General features: G+C 40.3%; 1 non-coding gene across 1 annotated transcript; it reads left to right on the top strand.

Moving 5' to 3' along the window:
- Positions 1 to 16,337: 16,337 nt before the first annotated feature.
- Positions 16,338 to 16,419, top strand: TRNAS-AGA (transfer RNA serine (anticodon AGA)). Its single transcript has one exon. It is a non-coding gene; the product is annotated as a tRNA-Ser (tRNA).
- The last annotated feature ends 1,465 nt before the right edge of the window (positions 16,420 to 17,884 follow it).

The raw sequence follows: 17,884 nt of genomic DNA, 5'->3' as shown, positions 1-17,884 counted from the left end.
TGAAGCATCAGGCAGAGCCCAGGCCGCGGAACTTAAGGACCTTTTTACCTCTAGTATTAGCGATGTCACACATCGTATAGACTCTCTTACATTAAAATTGGATCAGACAAACGTCCGTTTAGACGAAAGAATAAGCGAAGCTAATAATAAATTAATCGCTCAGCAGACTAAGGTGGAAGAGTTAGAGGTCAAATTAAATACTGAAGCGGAGGAAATGATTCATCTACGAACTAAGTTCGAAGACTTATCTCTGAGGTCCCAAGAGATCGAAGAAAATTTGACACAGGTGGCGGAACAAACGGAAACTAAATGCAAGGAATACATCGACCAACAAATGGGTCAGGCAAAGGTCGAACTTAACACTTCCGCCGAGGGAAAACAACGGGAAACCCAAGGCAAAATAAAAGTCCTGGAGAAGCCAGAGAAGGGTGGCCAAGGAATACTAGGAGGTTGCATAGTACAAAGGACGATGAGAGATTTTCCCCATATGAATGAATGGACTCCAGCTCCTCTTTCACAGGATGTTAATTCGACTCCCACCTACAGTCTAACACGTGTGATTCGGAGAGGCAAGACAAGACAAAAGAAGAGCAGGAAGAAGACGGATAGGAGGAAATACCAGAGGAAGATGAAGAAAACAAGAGAACTACCCGTCATCCGGAAGACACCAGTCAAGATTAATATTCACGAAGGATCAAGCAAAGAGATCCGGAAATTTCTTGTATGGACCCGCGGAATGGAACATATTACCCAGCATCGGAAGTTATTGACGATTTTGAAGAGATGCATTACGGAATCAAACCGACAGCAGGACGATATCCAGTTAATTAGAGATAGATTGGAGAGACTAAGTGACAGTGGAACTATCCAGAAGAACTTCTTCATAAAACGCCGAAGTAAAGGAAGACATCAACCCAGCTCAGCACTTCCGTCAAGCTACGGACTGAAGAAGACTATTATTACAATGGGAATGAATAGATGGCGCAGGGAAGAGAAAGCTGTTGTGCAGCGTGACTATGACAAAGGACGACAAGGGTTCAGCTTAAATCCTCTTACTCTTAGGTGTGCCGGAAGGGGCTAGTGAAAGGCTGACACAATGACAAATTCTAGTCAGAACAGATATGTATATAATGTATATATAGAATAATATAAAGTAATCGACATAAGGCATTAATGATAAGAAATACTATTAAGTAATGACCATTAGGATAACAAGCTAAGAAGCATCATGAGCTATGCGGCACGAAAAACCTAAAAATATACAAACAATCAAGAGGACAGAGAACTGCCTGAGGAACGAGATGATGAAGAAATGCCCGATGATGAAGAAGAAGACGACGACGGAACCAACGCCGCAGGAGAGCCCGAACGAGAAGAAGAAGAGGAAGAAGGGGAAGAAGAAGACGAGGTGAACTTTCTGATAGTTGACGGAGTCCGCCGCGACGCGGATGATGGCGACAAGGAATCAAACCAAGATGATTACCGTGAATGCACGGAGGGAAGAAACATGATGACTGAGGAATACCTGCGTATACTCCTGTCCAGACATGAGTTGAGGCGCGAAGGTAACAGTCTACGTAACTGTCAAGTGTGACATGGCAGAAACCATGAACTGGAAAGAAAAATCCCTACTCGTGATTTTTCTTTGTCAAAGTGGGGAGAGGATGTGACCGTTCATCACATCATCAAGACTATATTGTGGCATTCCGCCGCTCAAATATGCCGTTTTCCGCGCTTTCATACGTTAATTAGCGCCCAAGTCAGCGCACGTCCACCCTCCACGGGGTGCGAGTGGCGAGCTGTCAGCCCCACACACCAAACTCTCTTTGCGCGTAAGTACTGTACCGAGACATATTTTCGCCTCCGGCCAGAAACGCTCTCACTCAGGCGCGACAGAGAAAGAAACACTCCCACAGCAAGTAGGTCACGGAGGTCGTGCCCAGCGTTGGCAAATATCACTTTTCCGCTCCTTTTCCCGCGGAAACACCGCTGCCAGAAACCTGTCTTCAATTGTTTTCAGGAGAGAAATTAACATAACTCGCATACTACAAGGCAGATTTTCATGACTCAAGGTTCATTAAAAGCGGCGAATTTTATAGAAAATTTTGACACCAAGAAGTCCTTTACATGATTCTAATGGAATAATCTACGCTGTTTGTGGACATCCCACAGGTGTTCACCATCTGGAGAAAGCTGTTAGGGTGACCGAAGCCACGGAACCGCCAAATTGCAAGCCCCTCCCTCACTGGGATATCAAAGGACGCTTTCGAGATTAAAGCAAAACGCATGAAGTGATCAAAATGATAAGTGATCAGTAGAAACTCGCGCAATTGAGCTTTAATTTGGTGCGTTGATCAATCCTGGAAACCACGTGCCACCGGACCGATTTCTGCAGGTAGGAGGAGTCTTACCCTCTCTTTCGAGTCCGACACGTTTCATGATAAAAGGGGGTGCGAACTGAGGCAAGCATCTTGTTCTATTCTGCCAGTGGCATAGTGAAGTGGTACCTAATGTGAGTGACTCTTCAGTATTCTTTGCTTCAGTGCTACAAAGTGTGACCAGTCAATAATCATTTGAATAGTGTTTATGTAGCTGAAATTCTATCAGTGATATGATTATGTAACAGTGGAGTGAAGATTTATTGATACTAACAGAGTGCGGTATTTAACCCTAACCATGACGGTCATATGATATGCAGAGCGCTTATGTGTACGAATATATGAGTAAAGAGAACATAAATCAAACGCTAGTAGGCTGTGAAATCACGAGTGTATTAACTGCCGAAGAAATAACATGGGAGATCCAGTAACCATATAGTGATGAATGATCAGGTGTAGGAGAAAGTGCGGCTCAGTGGCGACGCGTAAACTCAGGGCGATATTGGTAAAAAAAAAAAAAAAATCCCAGACGTAGTAGCTAATCTGTACTCCCATATAAACTAGTGCTGAATTAGGCAAGGTCAAACCACGTTCGTAAGGGTAGCTTTGGGACTTCTAATAACAGTGAAAGTGCGAACGTGATAATTAGGGCCTAAACTGCCGACAGTGGGATAGACAACCAATAGGGAAAGCAACGGGCTACAAACATTACCGGTACTTGGTTAGAGGACTCGAGCCTATGAGTCTCTCTGATCATAGAAATTATAATGTGTTGCCAGTTATCACGATTATAATTAAGTCAGATCCCCTCATTGTGTTGTGTGCCAGTGACGTCAGTCTCCGAGGAAGGAGAGAATCAACGGGAGGCCCGTACTTAATCAAGACGCCGTGGAACCTCAAGGACTGCCTACGGTGTACGGGGAATCAAGACATCATGCCATCCACCCAGCGGCAGCCGAACACCGGACTCCAGGTTGCTGATGCAGTCGTAATGGACGGCTAAACGACTAGATGTGCCTTCTTGGGTGAGCTGTGGGGTGATCCAGGCAGATGAGTATTGTAAAAAATATTTGAAAGTCCATTTCCTGTAAAAATGTAAATATTTAATGCATGCAGATTCTTTAGAAATGTAGGGTAGGATTTCGTTGTTCTCAAAGGGATGGTAGTAGTTATTGATAGGGCTAGTGTTTATGTTTCTTCACGGTCGGGGACCGTATTTCTTTATTTAACATGGGAATTCATGCATGATAATTTAAGACCCTAGATTTGATTTACCGTGGAGCACTATGGGAATTAAAAGGGATTCTTTAATATTCTTGAAAATCATTCCATGTACCATCGATAAAAAGATACGAGTAATATGAGTCATCTAGAAATTTCAAGGTTTTCTGTAGTAGATGCTTCACGTAATGTGTTAGGTCATCCCCTTGTATAAATTAAGTATGGTGAAGAAGAAACCTCGATATGACTAGTGAAGTGTGATAATGTGTGAATTTATTTAGAACGCGAGTGTTAGCATACTTTGTCCCGAATGCTAGGGCCTTTCTTTCTTCCGTAATATGCGTGTATTGGTTATGCCGAGAAGTGAGATCGAGCTACTCCAGCTGATAAGGAATAGATCGAATGCGGTGTTGATGAAATATAAGCAAAGTATGCGCAAGGTTGTTTATCCCGTGCTAATGGTATAAAGTAGGCTAGATGCAAGCCGATGTGTTTAATTGATGCGTGTGGCATTCAATGAATAATGATATTTTAAAGGGAAATGCCGAGGTGGCTAGATAACGGGACTGAGTTCCCTTGTGTTGAAAGTGAAAGCGCAGGGTGAGGACAGTGTAAACAGCTGGCCGGTGAGATTTAAAGTCCGACCAGGTAAGGAGGGATGTGAAATACTATCACCGCTGTGAGAGGAACTTAGTGTTAGAGGGCTCGTTCTCTTTCTCTCCGGCATCGATATTACATGCAACCAGTCAGAAATAAACACCGTTGGTTAGACCTACAATTCCAATAAATGAGAGAATTCCCCCATTTCTTTATGTTAATTATAACGACTAGGGATTTTCAGGGTGGAAGTCACACTTCACAATTGTCATGGGACATGAGTTCATGTCTCATCAGCACCAGAGGCAGTTATGCTGCTGCCACCAGCTACGGGCGGATGCCCGGGTCCGTGATTTATATTGTAAATGTCGAGTGTATTTATTGTCTTCTACCCACAGGTGTGATATGTATTTGAATACTGTATTGTTTTTCTGTTTCGCTAAATATGATTCGTTTAGGAACCATCGTTGTATAAGTGTCGAATTCGTGTATATATTTAAGTGACATCCCATTGGAACATACGATGTGTATTATTTGTTTATTTCATGAGATAGCGAGATAGGTGTTTTCTTTCTAATGAGTGAGACGACTTTCAGATATTTTAGACAAGCTCATATATCAAATACGTCTCACCTGGTTCATTCGATAGCTAATGTTAATTCTCGCCAATGGGACGACGACTTGGTATTTGAATATATAGTGTAATAATGTAAATAAGGCGAGTAATACAAGATACGCCATCATCCAATTATTTCTGTGTACAACGGTACTAGTGCATAATGTGTTTGAATATCTTCAGAGTGAATTGCAATTCTAGGGAAAGGACTAGAGAGGACAGTTACACACTCAAGAAAATTTACGGTGTCTAATTTATATGTTTAATATGGTGGCATATCCATGTATAAATTATCTACGTGTTTTCTCAGGCATTAAATTTTTTTTTAAAAAAAGAAACACAATTCATTCTTCTCATTTCATAGGTAAATAGTATTCCTCTCATTATTATGATTCCCCTACTGTAAATTATTAGATTACTGCCCAGTAAGGACAGACTGCGACCCGTATGTCTCTACCGGCTCAGCTAGTGCCTTGTAACGCTAGTAGGGGTGAAGGGGTCTTCAGCGCCGCGCCCGGTCGAAGGCCTCATCCAAGGTGTTCCATTTTAACGTCATGTTGCGGGAATATTATGGTCTATTGATGTACTGATACCACGAAAGGTTACAATACATGCATACACACATCCATAATCTCTGATATTTTGGACATTTTCTTTATCACACATTCAAACCCCACCCCCTGCCATTGTGAGATGACCTTCAAATTAATGGCATCCCGAGTGTCAGCATTCATCTACGTGACCCCGAAAACTATGGATTCGACAGTAATATTCGTCGTTTTCGATTATTTTTAATGTCATCCCCTCCACTAGGTGTGATAGAGGAGTCTTACCCCACGTTATTTTTTTCCAGAGATTTTAGTAAGTCATGCGTTCACTAGGTTTAGTCGACAGCTATGCTGAAATATAAGACATACATACATAATATCGGCCATTTTGGACATTTTCTTTCACCCCTTCTCAACCTCTATTCCGACTGGGCCTGAACCATGACTTAACCGGCATCCAGAGTGCCACGGTGTTAGGGGAGTCTTGCCCCCACAGTCAATTCTTCAGATAGTAAGCCATATGTGTACTATTGGGTGAGAGGTATGCAATCATACTTATTCTCGGTTATTTTGGATATTTTCTTTTTCACCCCTTCTCACTCCCGTGACTTTACGGCTGAACTTGGACTTAAACGACATCTGAAGTGTCACTGTTCATCTCAGCGAGCCCAAAACCTATGGATACGACACTATTTTCGATTACTTTCACATGCCAACCACTCCCCACCTCCTCCTCTAGGGGTGGCTTACCACCCCCACTCCAATTATCCTTTTCAGACAGTCGTATATGTAGCAGAATCTCACCTATTATTTCTTCTTTCCGATTATTATAGTATATTTCTATCTTTAGAATCTTTGCAATAACCCAGAGTTGTTTTACACTTAATGCTTCTATTTCCGAATCTTTAGGATATACGATTTTTTTTCGAATCGCTATGGTTATGTACTTTATCGATACATTCCGTTAAATTTTGTTTACGTTTGCAAGAATAACTTTTTATGTTTAAATCTTTTGCTATTTATCGCAATTCTAAATATTCCTTAAAAGTTCTTTATTCTGTACTTCGTATGTTTTATTTGTTTTGGAAAAGTTGTTATAACTAACTGCTAATTCGCTTAAATTATTACCCGTTTTATTAAAATATTTTTTTAATACAAAAGTGGAATTCATGCGGAGGAAGCGAATAGACAGGTCTTCTATATATAGTTAAAAACTCAAAAATAATTAGCAATATAGTTTAAAATTTCTTGTTACAACTCGTATTGTTAAAAATAAATTTATTGCGATTTTTGTTATATTTAGATAAATGGTCTGTATTTCGTTGGATATTATATAACGTCGGTTGCAGACCAACGTTTAGTTCTCTATATACTTCTTTATCTCCTTCTTCTATTAAAGGACCTTTTTATTAGAATTTTACTAAGATAACTATCTTTCTATATATAGTTAAGGAATCTTTGAGGATCTGTTTCTTATTAATTATTCGTTTTTTATAAAAATATTAAAAAGTGGAAGTTTTGCGTGGACATCGAATAACTGACGTTCTATATAAAGTTAAAAACCCTAGATTTGTTCTGCTTTTGTTGTAATTTTACTAGAATAAGCGTCTTTCTATTTATAGTTAAAATATCTTTAACAAGCTGGTTGTTTATTAAAATATTATTCGATCCTCGTTAGGTTTAGATAAATGTTCTCCATTTGGTTGTGTAATAGAATCTATATAGACTCCCTATATTTATAAATATTTCTTTATATTCTTGTTCTATTAAAGGAGCTTTTTATTAGAATTTTACTACCAATGTTTCTATATATCGATGGCTTACGTCTAAAACCTCGTATCTCTCAATGCACTTCCTATCCATTTTCTTCCTTAAGACTGGTTCCGCCTCCCAGCCACATATGGATGTACAGTCCATCAGAACAATTTTCGTTGTGTTCATTTTCCTATGGTTGTGTGTAAAAGAAAATGAACCTTAAATACGCTAAACTGTAGGAGTGCTTAAATTCCCCATGAAAACAACATCCCTACAATACTGTGTGGTAAGGTCCATTTTCTTTTTACACAGCTGCACAGGAAAATGAACACTACGAAAAAGGTTCTGATGGATTACATATAAATATATGCCTGGGAGGCGTGGCCAGTGTTACGGAATATAATGGGTAGGAATAACATTGTAACATACGAGGTTTTAGAAGTAAGCCGACGATATACTGTAGTTAAATAATTTTAACGAGCTGTTTCTTATTAAAATATTATTAGTTTTATATAAAATATTAAAGTAGAATTTTTGCGTGTACACCGAATAACCGACTTTCTATATATATAGTTAAAAACCCTAGAATTGTTCTCTTTGTATTAGAATTTTACTACAATAAGTGTCTCTCTATATATAGTTAAAAATCTTTAACAAGCTGTTATTTATTAAAATATTGGCAGCAAAAATAGTGTTTGGTTGGATATGTTGGTGCATTATGCGAAAAGATGGGTTAAATCAGTTTATTCTATTAAAGGCGCACTTAAAAATATATTTATATTTATATTTAGACGTAAGTTGTCGGTTTACTTTTCTTCTTGCTAGGGGCTTTACGTCGCACCGACACAGATAGGTCTTATGGCGACGATGGGATAGGAAAGGCCTAGGAGTTGGAAGGAAACGGCCGTGGCCTTAATTAGGGTACAGCCCCAGCATTTGCCTGGTGTGAAAATGGGAAACCACGGAAAACCATCTTCAGGGCTGCCGATAGTGGGATTCGAACCTACTATCTCCCGGATGCAAGCTCACAGCCGCGCGCCTCTACGCGCATGGCCAACTCGCCCGGTCGGTTTACTTTTATGTCTCTATATATTTTTAAATATTTATGTGTCTTCTTGTCCTGTTAAAGTATTTTTAGTAATTTACCAGAATAACTATCTTTTATATACAGTTAAAATACTTTAATAATCTGTTTTTATTAAAATATTATTAGTTTTTTATAAAATATTGAAAGGTGGAAATTTTGGGTGGGCACCGAATAACCGACGCTCTATATATAGTTATTAGACTCTAGAATCGTTTTTTATTGTAATTTTACTAGGATAACTATCTTTCTATATATGTGATTTAAAAATATTTAACGAGTTGTTCCTTATTGAAATATTAGCAATAAAAGTAGTGTTTGAATGCATGTGTAATTACTGGTAACTCTTCGGTTCTTTAGTTAAAAACTCTAGAATATTTCTATTTTATTAGGATGTTACTAGAATAATTGTCTTTCCACATATATTTAAATAATCTTTAAGAAGTTGTTTCTTATTAAATATTATTTGTTTTATATATATATATATGTTGTTAATAAATATTTTTGTTAATAAATGTATAAATTAATGTTACCTAAAGATATAGCTCCTAGAAGTTCCTATATACAAATATTTTCGCTGTGTTTATTTTCCTATGTGAATCTGCAAAGGAAAATTAACCTTAAATACATTATACTGTAAGAGTGTGTACATTCGCCGTGCAAACAATATCGCTGCATTACAGTATGATAAGGTCCATTTTCCTTTACACGTTAGCATAGGAACATGAACACAACGAAAATTATTCTGAAGGACTGCATATTCGTATGCGGCTTGGAGGCGTGACCAGTCTTATGAAATATAATGGGTAGGAAGAGCATTGGGACATACGAGGTTTTAGAAGTAAGCCATCGATAGAAGATAGAAGATGAATTATTGGTTGTTATTTACTTATTTAGATTATAATGTTTAACAAATTTATAATAAAAAGAAACGAGAGGTTTAGTTCCTTGGTATCCGAGTGGAGAATATTATATTAAAAATTATAAGGACTTCCTATAGTATATCCAAAAGCAATTTAAAACTATTTCAAAGAAAACAATATAATTATTCCAGAATTCAAAGTTGTTAAAATCTAAACAATAAATAATAGTCTTTCTTTAAATCTTCTCCGTTTTTGCTTATATTAATTAGTTTATTTTTAAGTGCGCCTTATAGATAAACAGATTTAACCCCAACTTTTTTTCTCATAATGTTCCAACATATGGAAACTTACTTTTATAATTTACTACAAAAGCATATACGGTATATTGTAAAGACAATTGTTTATATCTAAGTCTTTCCAACGTTTATTAACAATCATAATACTATCGCAAAAAGGTTCTGTAATTATTTAAAATTCTTGTAATTTTTATTCTCCATTTGTGTAATTAATATCCCCAATATTTGCCGTCTAGTATCTAGGTTCCAGATCCGCTAGAAATAAACTTCTAACGATTTTAAATAGTCTTCGTCGCTTTTAAAACAAGGTATTTTACGTTGAACTATATATTTAAAATATCGATGGCTTTCTTTAAAAACCTCGTAAGTCCGATTACTCTTCCTATCCATTATATTCCTTAAGACTGGTCACGCCTCCCAGTCTCATATTTATATGCAGTCAAAAAGAATAAATTTCGTTATGGTCATTTTCCTCTGCCAATATGTAAAGGAAAATGAACCTGAGTGTGTAAATTTGCCATGCAATCAACATCCCTACAATACGGTACGGTAAGGTCCATTTTCCTTTAGACACCAGCAAAGGAAAATGAACACAGCGAAAATTATTCTGATGGACGGTATACAAATATATGACCGGGAGGCGTGACCAGTCTTAAGGAATATAATGGGTAGGAAGAACATTTGGACATACGAGGTTTTAAAAGAAAGCCATCGATATGCTTGTTCCAAACAATATTTCCAGATCAAATCTTTTTGTTTCTATTCTTTTTCCAGGTATTAATTCTCTATTCATATCAACAATATTCATAATCAATGATTTGTCAAATAGAAATTTCTCTGTAAACAACTATAGTAGGGGATCTAGTAATGGCGTTTCAAATGTTATTTTAGTAAAATTAAGTTGATTATCAACTAATACTCGACACCACAAATAACAAACTTTTTCTGGTTTCTCGTCTGGTATATTTGGGAATTTGCTCAGTAACTTATATTCCTCTTCTGTTAAAATATGTCTCAAATTCGAGGAAATTAAAATTATTTCTTAGTAGTTCTGCATCTATTACAACTTGTTTTTGTAGATCTACCATTTGGAGTAAATTTGTTTACATCCACGTCACATATCGCACAAGTCGAGATCGACATCACTGTATTGGACGTCTCCGAACTCCAGACTCTCCTCGTATTTTTTGAACAGCCGGGTGGCATATCAGCTTTATTACCAGCTCCCAGCCGATACCAATAAAGCAAGCGGCCGACACCAGCACTTGGAAGTCAGTCTCCCCGATATACTCTCCACCTCCATCATGACCACCTTCATCACCACCATTACCTCCACCCTCACCCTCCCCGACAATTCTTTCACTACGCTCGTATAGTCCCATCCTTCACCAGTAATGTCCTCATCCCTCCCTACGCAACCCACCTCTGAACGCCTCAGTCTTCTACATATTCCACTCCGCTATTTCAATCGCCAGCAAATCGACGACGCACCTGCTCCAACTACAGAAGCCGCCGCACCGCCACCATCGTCTCAACATTCAATTATTTATTTATTTATTTATTTATTTATTTATTTATTTATTTATTTATTTATTTATTTATTTATTTATTTATTTATCGTATGGCAAGTATACAAAAGAAAATTTACACTATATACAAGGACAAGAATGTTGGTAGCGTTCACATTTACAAATCAATGTCCAGTTGCTGTAGCCATTCTAAGAAGGGGGGTGTAGCACTGATGACATCTTGGGCTGGTCCACCATACTTCCTCAGAGGGCACTCCTCAATAATGTGTTGCACTGATTAGAAAGGGGCTCCGCAATCACAGGAAGGTGATTCTCGAAGTCCCCACTTATGTAGCATGGCATTACATCTAGCGTGGCCTGTTCTTAAACGGTTGAGTTTAGACCATTGGTGTCTCTTCAGGTGAAATCCTGGAGTCCAGTTGTAGGGTCTTGGATGCCTTGATGTTTCACACGTGCAGAGCTCCAGCTTTGACGCCATTTTTCCTGGATATTGAAGCCAGGTATGTCATGCCATATTGGGTTCCTTGATTTAAGACCAGAAGGAGGTAGATCAGTAAGGACCTCATGGATAGGGGGATTCTGTGGATAATCAGGATGGTGTAACATTTACCACTCGCGTATAGTTGCTTCCTGTCGTCTCAGTTCCGGAGGTGGTATGTTACTAATAGTATGTAGCCACTCAATGTTTAGTTGCGTCATTCGCGGCGTTGCCACCACCGTCACTGAACGCGAAGTCCTACATGAAATTCACGCAGAAGGCATCCCAGCACGGCGGGCGTTCCGCATTACGAACACCTCTGGTGCGACCTCATTAGTACCCCTCCATCTACCGACGGAAGACGCAGTACCTCGCCTCATCTCCAGTGGAGCGCACATCTACAGCAGCCATCATAAAGTGGAACATTTTCGTTCCCCTCTGCAATCTTTCCCTAGACATCAACCCAACGCTATACGTCGTCGCACCCGACCAGCTCATCTTCCCTATCAACCTCGTTACAACGTTCGTCCACTCCATACCCCAATTCGTTCCTTCTTCCACACACCTCCGCATACAGATCTCTACAGACTCCTTACAACTTCACTATGTCATATCGTCGCCGCCCTACAACTCCTCAACCCTCAGCTTCACCCTGGCACTCTTGTCTAAACTACCCATCCTCCCTCATATCTCACTTCATTTACTTCGTTTTTTCCCTCTTTCTCCTCCACCACACCTCACTCTTTTCTTCACCTCTCCAGGCCCGAGAGAGCGCGTTACGCTCTAGGGGGCCCACCCCGCCCTTCGGGGCGGGGAGTGAAATCTTTAAAAAATGTTTATTGGTTTTTTATTTTACAAGATTTACAAATCTTTCTCTCCATTTATTACGGATAAAAATTGTGTCAAGTATTAGATAACAAATAAATTTATAATTAATTTTCTTCGATTTTTACTTTATTTTTCAATTTTAAATTTCTTCAATTTTCTTTTTTGTCCGCCTCTGTGGTGTAGTGGTTAGTGTGATTAGCTGCCACACCCGCAGGCCCGGGTTCGATTCCCGGCTCTGCCATCCTGGAAGTGGTTTTCCGTGGTTTCCCACTTCTTCTCCAGGCAAATGCCGGGATGGTACCTAACTTAAGGCCACGGCCGCTTCCTTCCCTCTTACTTCTCTATCCCTTCCCATCTTCCCATCCACCACCAAAGCCCCTGTTCAGCATAGCAGGTGAGACCGCCTGGGCGAGGTACGGGTCACCCTCCCAAGTTGTATCCCCGACCTAATGTCTCACGCTCCAGGACACTGCCCTTGAGGCGGTAGGGGTGGAATCCCTCTCTGAGTCCGAGAGAAAAACCAACCCTGAAGAGTAAGCAGATTAAGAAAGAAAGAAATTTTGTTCCTTAATAATCATTAATTTTCAATCTTTAATTTTATAATTGTTATTATTTCAAAATAGATCTACCCTTAGTATCAACAATATATTTTGTACCAGTAATTATATTAATATAAACTAGTTCAGTATCAAAAACTGGAATTCTTATACACTGACTGACAGTGACAATGCAACACCAAGGAGGAGTGGTTCGAAAGGGATGAAAGTTGGGGAAAAAACAGAGACGGCACGGTTGAATAATTGATGTTTATCTCAAACCGATATGCTGGTTACACAATGCGCGCGGCATCGACTCAGTAGGATGTAGGACCACCGCGAGCGGCGATGCACGCAGAAACACGTCGAGGTGCAGAGTTAATAAGAGTGCGGATGGTGTCCTGAGGGATGGTTCTCCATTCTCTGTCAACCATTTGCCACAGTTGGTCGTCTGTACGAGGCTGGGGCAGAGTTTGCAAACGGCGTCCAATGAGATCCCACACGTGTTCGATTGGTGAGAGATCCGGAGAGTACGCTGGCCACGGAAGCATCTGTACACCTCGTAGAGCCTGTTGGGAGATGCGAGCAGTGTGTGGGCGGGCATTATCCTGCTGAAACAGAGCATTGGGCAGCCCCTGAAGGTACGGGAGTACCACCGGCCGCAGCGCATGCTGCACGTAGCGGTGGGCATTTAACGTGCCTTGAATACGCACTAGAGGTGACGTGGAATCATACGCAATAGCGCCCCAAACCATGATGCCGCGTTGTCTAGCGGTAGGGCGTTCCACAGTTACTCCCGGATTTGACCTTTCTCCACGCCGACGCCACACTCGTCTGCGGTGACTATCACTGACAGAACAGAAGCGTGACTCATCGGAGAACACGACGTTCCGCCATTCCCTCATCCAAGTCGCTCTAGCCCGGCACCATGCCAGGCGTGCACGTCTATGCTGTGGAGTCAATGGTAGTCTTGTGAGCGGACGCCGGGAGTGCAGGCCTCCTTCAACCAATCGACGGGAAATTGTTCTGGTCGATATTGGAACAGCCAGGGTGTCTTGCACATGCTGAAGAACGGCGGTTGACGTGGCGTGCGGGCCTGCCACCGCTTGGCGGCGGATGCGCCGATCCTCGCGTGCTGACGTCACTCGGGCTGCGCCTGGACCCCTCGCACGTGTCACATGTCCCTGCGCCAACCATCTTCGCCACAGGCGCTGCACCGTGGACACATCCCTATGGGTATCGGCTGCGATTTGACGAAGCGACCAACCTGCCCTTCTCAGCCCGATCACCATACCCCTCGTAAAGCCGTCTGTCTGCTGGAAATGCCTCCGTTGACGGCGGCCTGGCATTCTTAGCTATACACGTGTCCTGTGGCACACGACAACACGTTCTACAATGACTGTCGGCTAAGAAATCACGGTACGAAGTGGGCCATTCGCCAACGCCGTGTCCCATTTATCGTTCGCTACGTGCGCAGCACAGCGGCGCATTTCACATCATGAGCATACCTCAGTGACGTCAGTCTACCCTGCAATTGACATAAAGTTCTGACCACTCCTTCTTGGTGTTGCATTTGCTCTGTCAGTCAGTGTACCTTAATTTGTATTCTCGGGAGTTACTTGTAGTTTTCTCTCTATCTCCACAATTCGTTTAATATGTTTCTTACCAAATGGGAAACGTTCCTTACATAAATGTTTTAAATCTTTGGGGCAATATGCGTCTGTATTATTATATTCAAAATAAATATATTTTAAACCATTTTTCGCAACTCTCCACCATAATTGAGAAATCATTTTTGTTTTTGTTTTTTGAATATTAGGATATTTACTTAAGTATTTTAATTCGGCTACAGTTAAAATGATGTTACAAATTCCTTATATTCGAATTCTTGGCAGTTATATTTATCTCGTTGCTTTTTATTTCTACATTGTTTACATTCGTTTAGTCTAGATTTTCTGCGTATAAGATGTTGGAATTCCTTAGTTTCGTTACAACTTATACAGGTCTTCATTGTGTCAGTATTAGATAACAAACATATTTATCAATATTTAAAAAACTATATTTAAAATGATTTTTTATTATTTTTCTTAATTTTTCTTAATCTTCTTCGCTTTTCATTCTATTTCTTAATTTTAAATTTTTATAAGTTTTCTTAATTTTGCTTAATTTTGTTCGATTTTTTATTCATTTTTAAATTTTTATATAATAATTTGCAGGATTTTATGGAGCAGAATGAAATATAGCGATATTTTAACTTTTGTGCAAATTGTCGGAACACTAGTGATTTTAGGTTTTTCATGATTTTTTGTGGGATGAGATCTAAAAAATATGAAATTCTCAGAAAAATACACAAAATTTGTGAAATTTTGAAACGCGTTTATAATGTTCCAGAATCCGCCTTTTTTAATTATTTTTATTATTTGTCCTAAAATTTTTGATGATTTTATTTATTTTTTATTTTACAGATATATTAACTTTTGATAATTTTTACTAAAATAGGTGATTTTTGGAAAAAGATGTGAAATTCCGAGAAAAATACGCAAAATTATGAGGGAATGGTTAAAAGTTGTAGGAGCGGAAAAATTTGCAGGATTTTGTGTAGCAGAATGAAATATTGCGTTTTTTAACTTTTGTGCAAATTGTCGAATAACTAGTGATTTTAGGTTTCTTTATGTTTTCTGTAGGATGAGATCTAAAAGTACATGAAATACTGAGAAAAAATATGCAAAAATTGTGAAATTTTGAAACGCTCGTATGGTGCGCCAGAATCCGGTGTTTCCTACTACTTTCGTAGCGAGACTTGATTTTATTATCGGATGCATCCGTCAATCTCATTAGACGAGTTAATGTGGTGAAATGAATGACGTGATATATGATAGTAAGTAGGGAGAGGATGAAACCCGGTGCCGGTACATAGCCAACCGCGATCGAATACCAACAACGGGTCTGAAAAAGGCTTTACGTCTCCATCCAACGGACTAATCACCATCAACAGCGATATATGCCTTCGCCCCATGTGAACACTGCGGAGAGGTTTAGAATTGAATCCAGGCTTTTGACACGCAATCTAGTGATAAAATATTGTATGTCACCACCCCTCTTACCCTGCTGGCCAATATTCTGAGGGTGAAAATTTTTCCTACCAACATGACTGGGTATCAGACCGTATAAACTAGGCACCTTAACGATCATGCCAGAAGGGGCGCTGTAAATAAGGTTGTTTATGTACATCGTTTAACTATTTGTGCAATTTAAGCAATTTTCTTCTTCCACCGCTTTTCCCACACCTTGTGGGATCGCGGGTGCGAACTGTGTCGCAATGATCTGCATTTAAGGCTGTCACGCAGGTAGCAGATTCCGTTTCAATTGTTTACCTAGCCTTTTCTTAAACGTTTTCAAAGAATCTGCAAATTTATCGAATATTTCGCTTGATAAATTATTCCAGTACCATACCCGTCGTCCTATAAATAGATATTTACCCAAATTCGACTCCTCGAATTCCATCTTCATCTTCATATTATTATCTTTCCTACTTTTAAAAGCTCTGCTTATTCGCCTACTAATTTCATTCCACACCATTTCCTCATACCATCTCCATCTGCACTCGTGCAGTCGTGGCCGAGTGGTTAAGGCGTCTGACTAGAAATCAGATTCCCTCTGGGAGCGTAGGTTCGAGTCCTACCGACTGCGAGATTTTTAAGATATGTAAAGGTTGTTATTACTTGATTGCTGACACCATGTTTTAAACAATATGTGAAGAGTTACTGAGACAAGTGCATTAAAAGTTGAAATGAAGCCAGAAAACATGTAAGATTGCCTGTTGTTATTTGCAGGGTTGGAGAAGCAGATCAAGACGACAATGGTTAGACTCAGTTTTTCTTTCTTTCTTTCTTAATCTGCTCACCCTCCAGGGTTGGTTTTTCCCTCGGACTCAGCGAGGAATCCCACCTCTATCGCCTCAAGGGCAGTGTCCTAGAGCGTGAGACATTGGGTCAGGGGATACAACTGGGTGGAATGATCAGTACTCGCCCAGGCGGTCTTACATGCTATGCTCAACAGGGGCCTTGGTGGGCGATGGGAAGATTGGAAAGAATAGGCAAGGAAGAGGGAAGAAAGCGGCCGTGGCCTTAAGTTAGGTACCATCCCGGCACTTGCGTGGAGGAGAAATGGAAAACCACGGAAAACCACTTCAGGGTGGCTGAGGTGGGAATCGAACCCACCTCTACTCAGTTGAACTCCCGAGGCTGAGTGGACCCCGTTTCAGCCCTCGTACCACTTTTAAAATTTCGTGACAGAGTCGGAAATCGAACCCGGGCCTCCGGGGGTGGCAGCTAATCACACAGGCGGACTAGACTCAGTTTTTAATCATCAAAATGTAAGAGGAAAGAAAATAAACGAGACTACAGAGCTACTGTAGTTGCAAATACAAGGTTATGGAGGCACTTGTCCGCCTCTGTAGTGTAGTGATTAATGTGATTAGCTCCCACCCCAAAAGACCCGGGCTTGATTCCCGGCCCTGCCACGAAATTTGAGAAGTGGTACGAGGTCTGGAATGAGGTCCACTTAGCCTCGGCAGGTCAAATGATTAGAGGTGATTCTCGATTCCTATCTCAGCCATCCTCGAAGTGGGTTTCCGTGGTTTCCCACCTCTCTTCCAGGCAAATGCGGTGATGGTACCTAACTTAAGGCCACGGCCACTTCTTTCCCTCTTCCTTGTCTATCCCTTTCAAGCTTCCCATCCGTCCCACAAGGCCCCTGCTCACCATGGCAGGTGAAGCCGCCTGGGCGAGGTACTGATCCACCCAACTCAAAGTCTCACGCTCCAGGACACTGCCCTTGAGCCAGTATAGGTGGATACCTCGCTGAGTACGAGAGAAAATCCAATCCTGAAGGGTAAATGGATTAAAAAGGAAAGAAAGATTAGTTAAAATTGATCGAATTAATATATTATACATTTATAACATTACAAATATATATGTAATTGAAGTAGTAGGCCTATACAGTTATAAAGCTATGACATTAAGAGATGTGAATAAAAGACAACACTGGCTCGCCTTGGAACTCTCTAATAAAACCATTTGTATTCCACTGTGTTCGCTGTGACTGACTGAGACACTACACTTCCTCCACAGCAACATGTTAATTCCTGTAATTG

Source organism: Anabrus simplex, chromosome 7 (genome assembly GCF_040414725.1).
Source record: "Anabrus simplex isolate iqAnaSimp1 chromosome 7, ASM4041472v1, whole genome shotgun sequence".
In the NCBI taxonomy this organism is placed as follows: Eukaryota; Metazoa; Arthropoda; class Insecta; order Orthoptera; family Tettigoniidae; genus Anabrus; species Anabrus simplex.
This window is presented reverse-complemented; position numbering and strand designations above follow the sequence as displayed.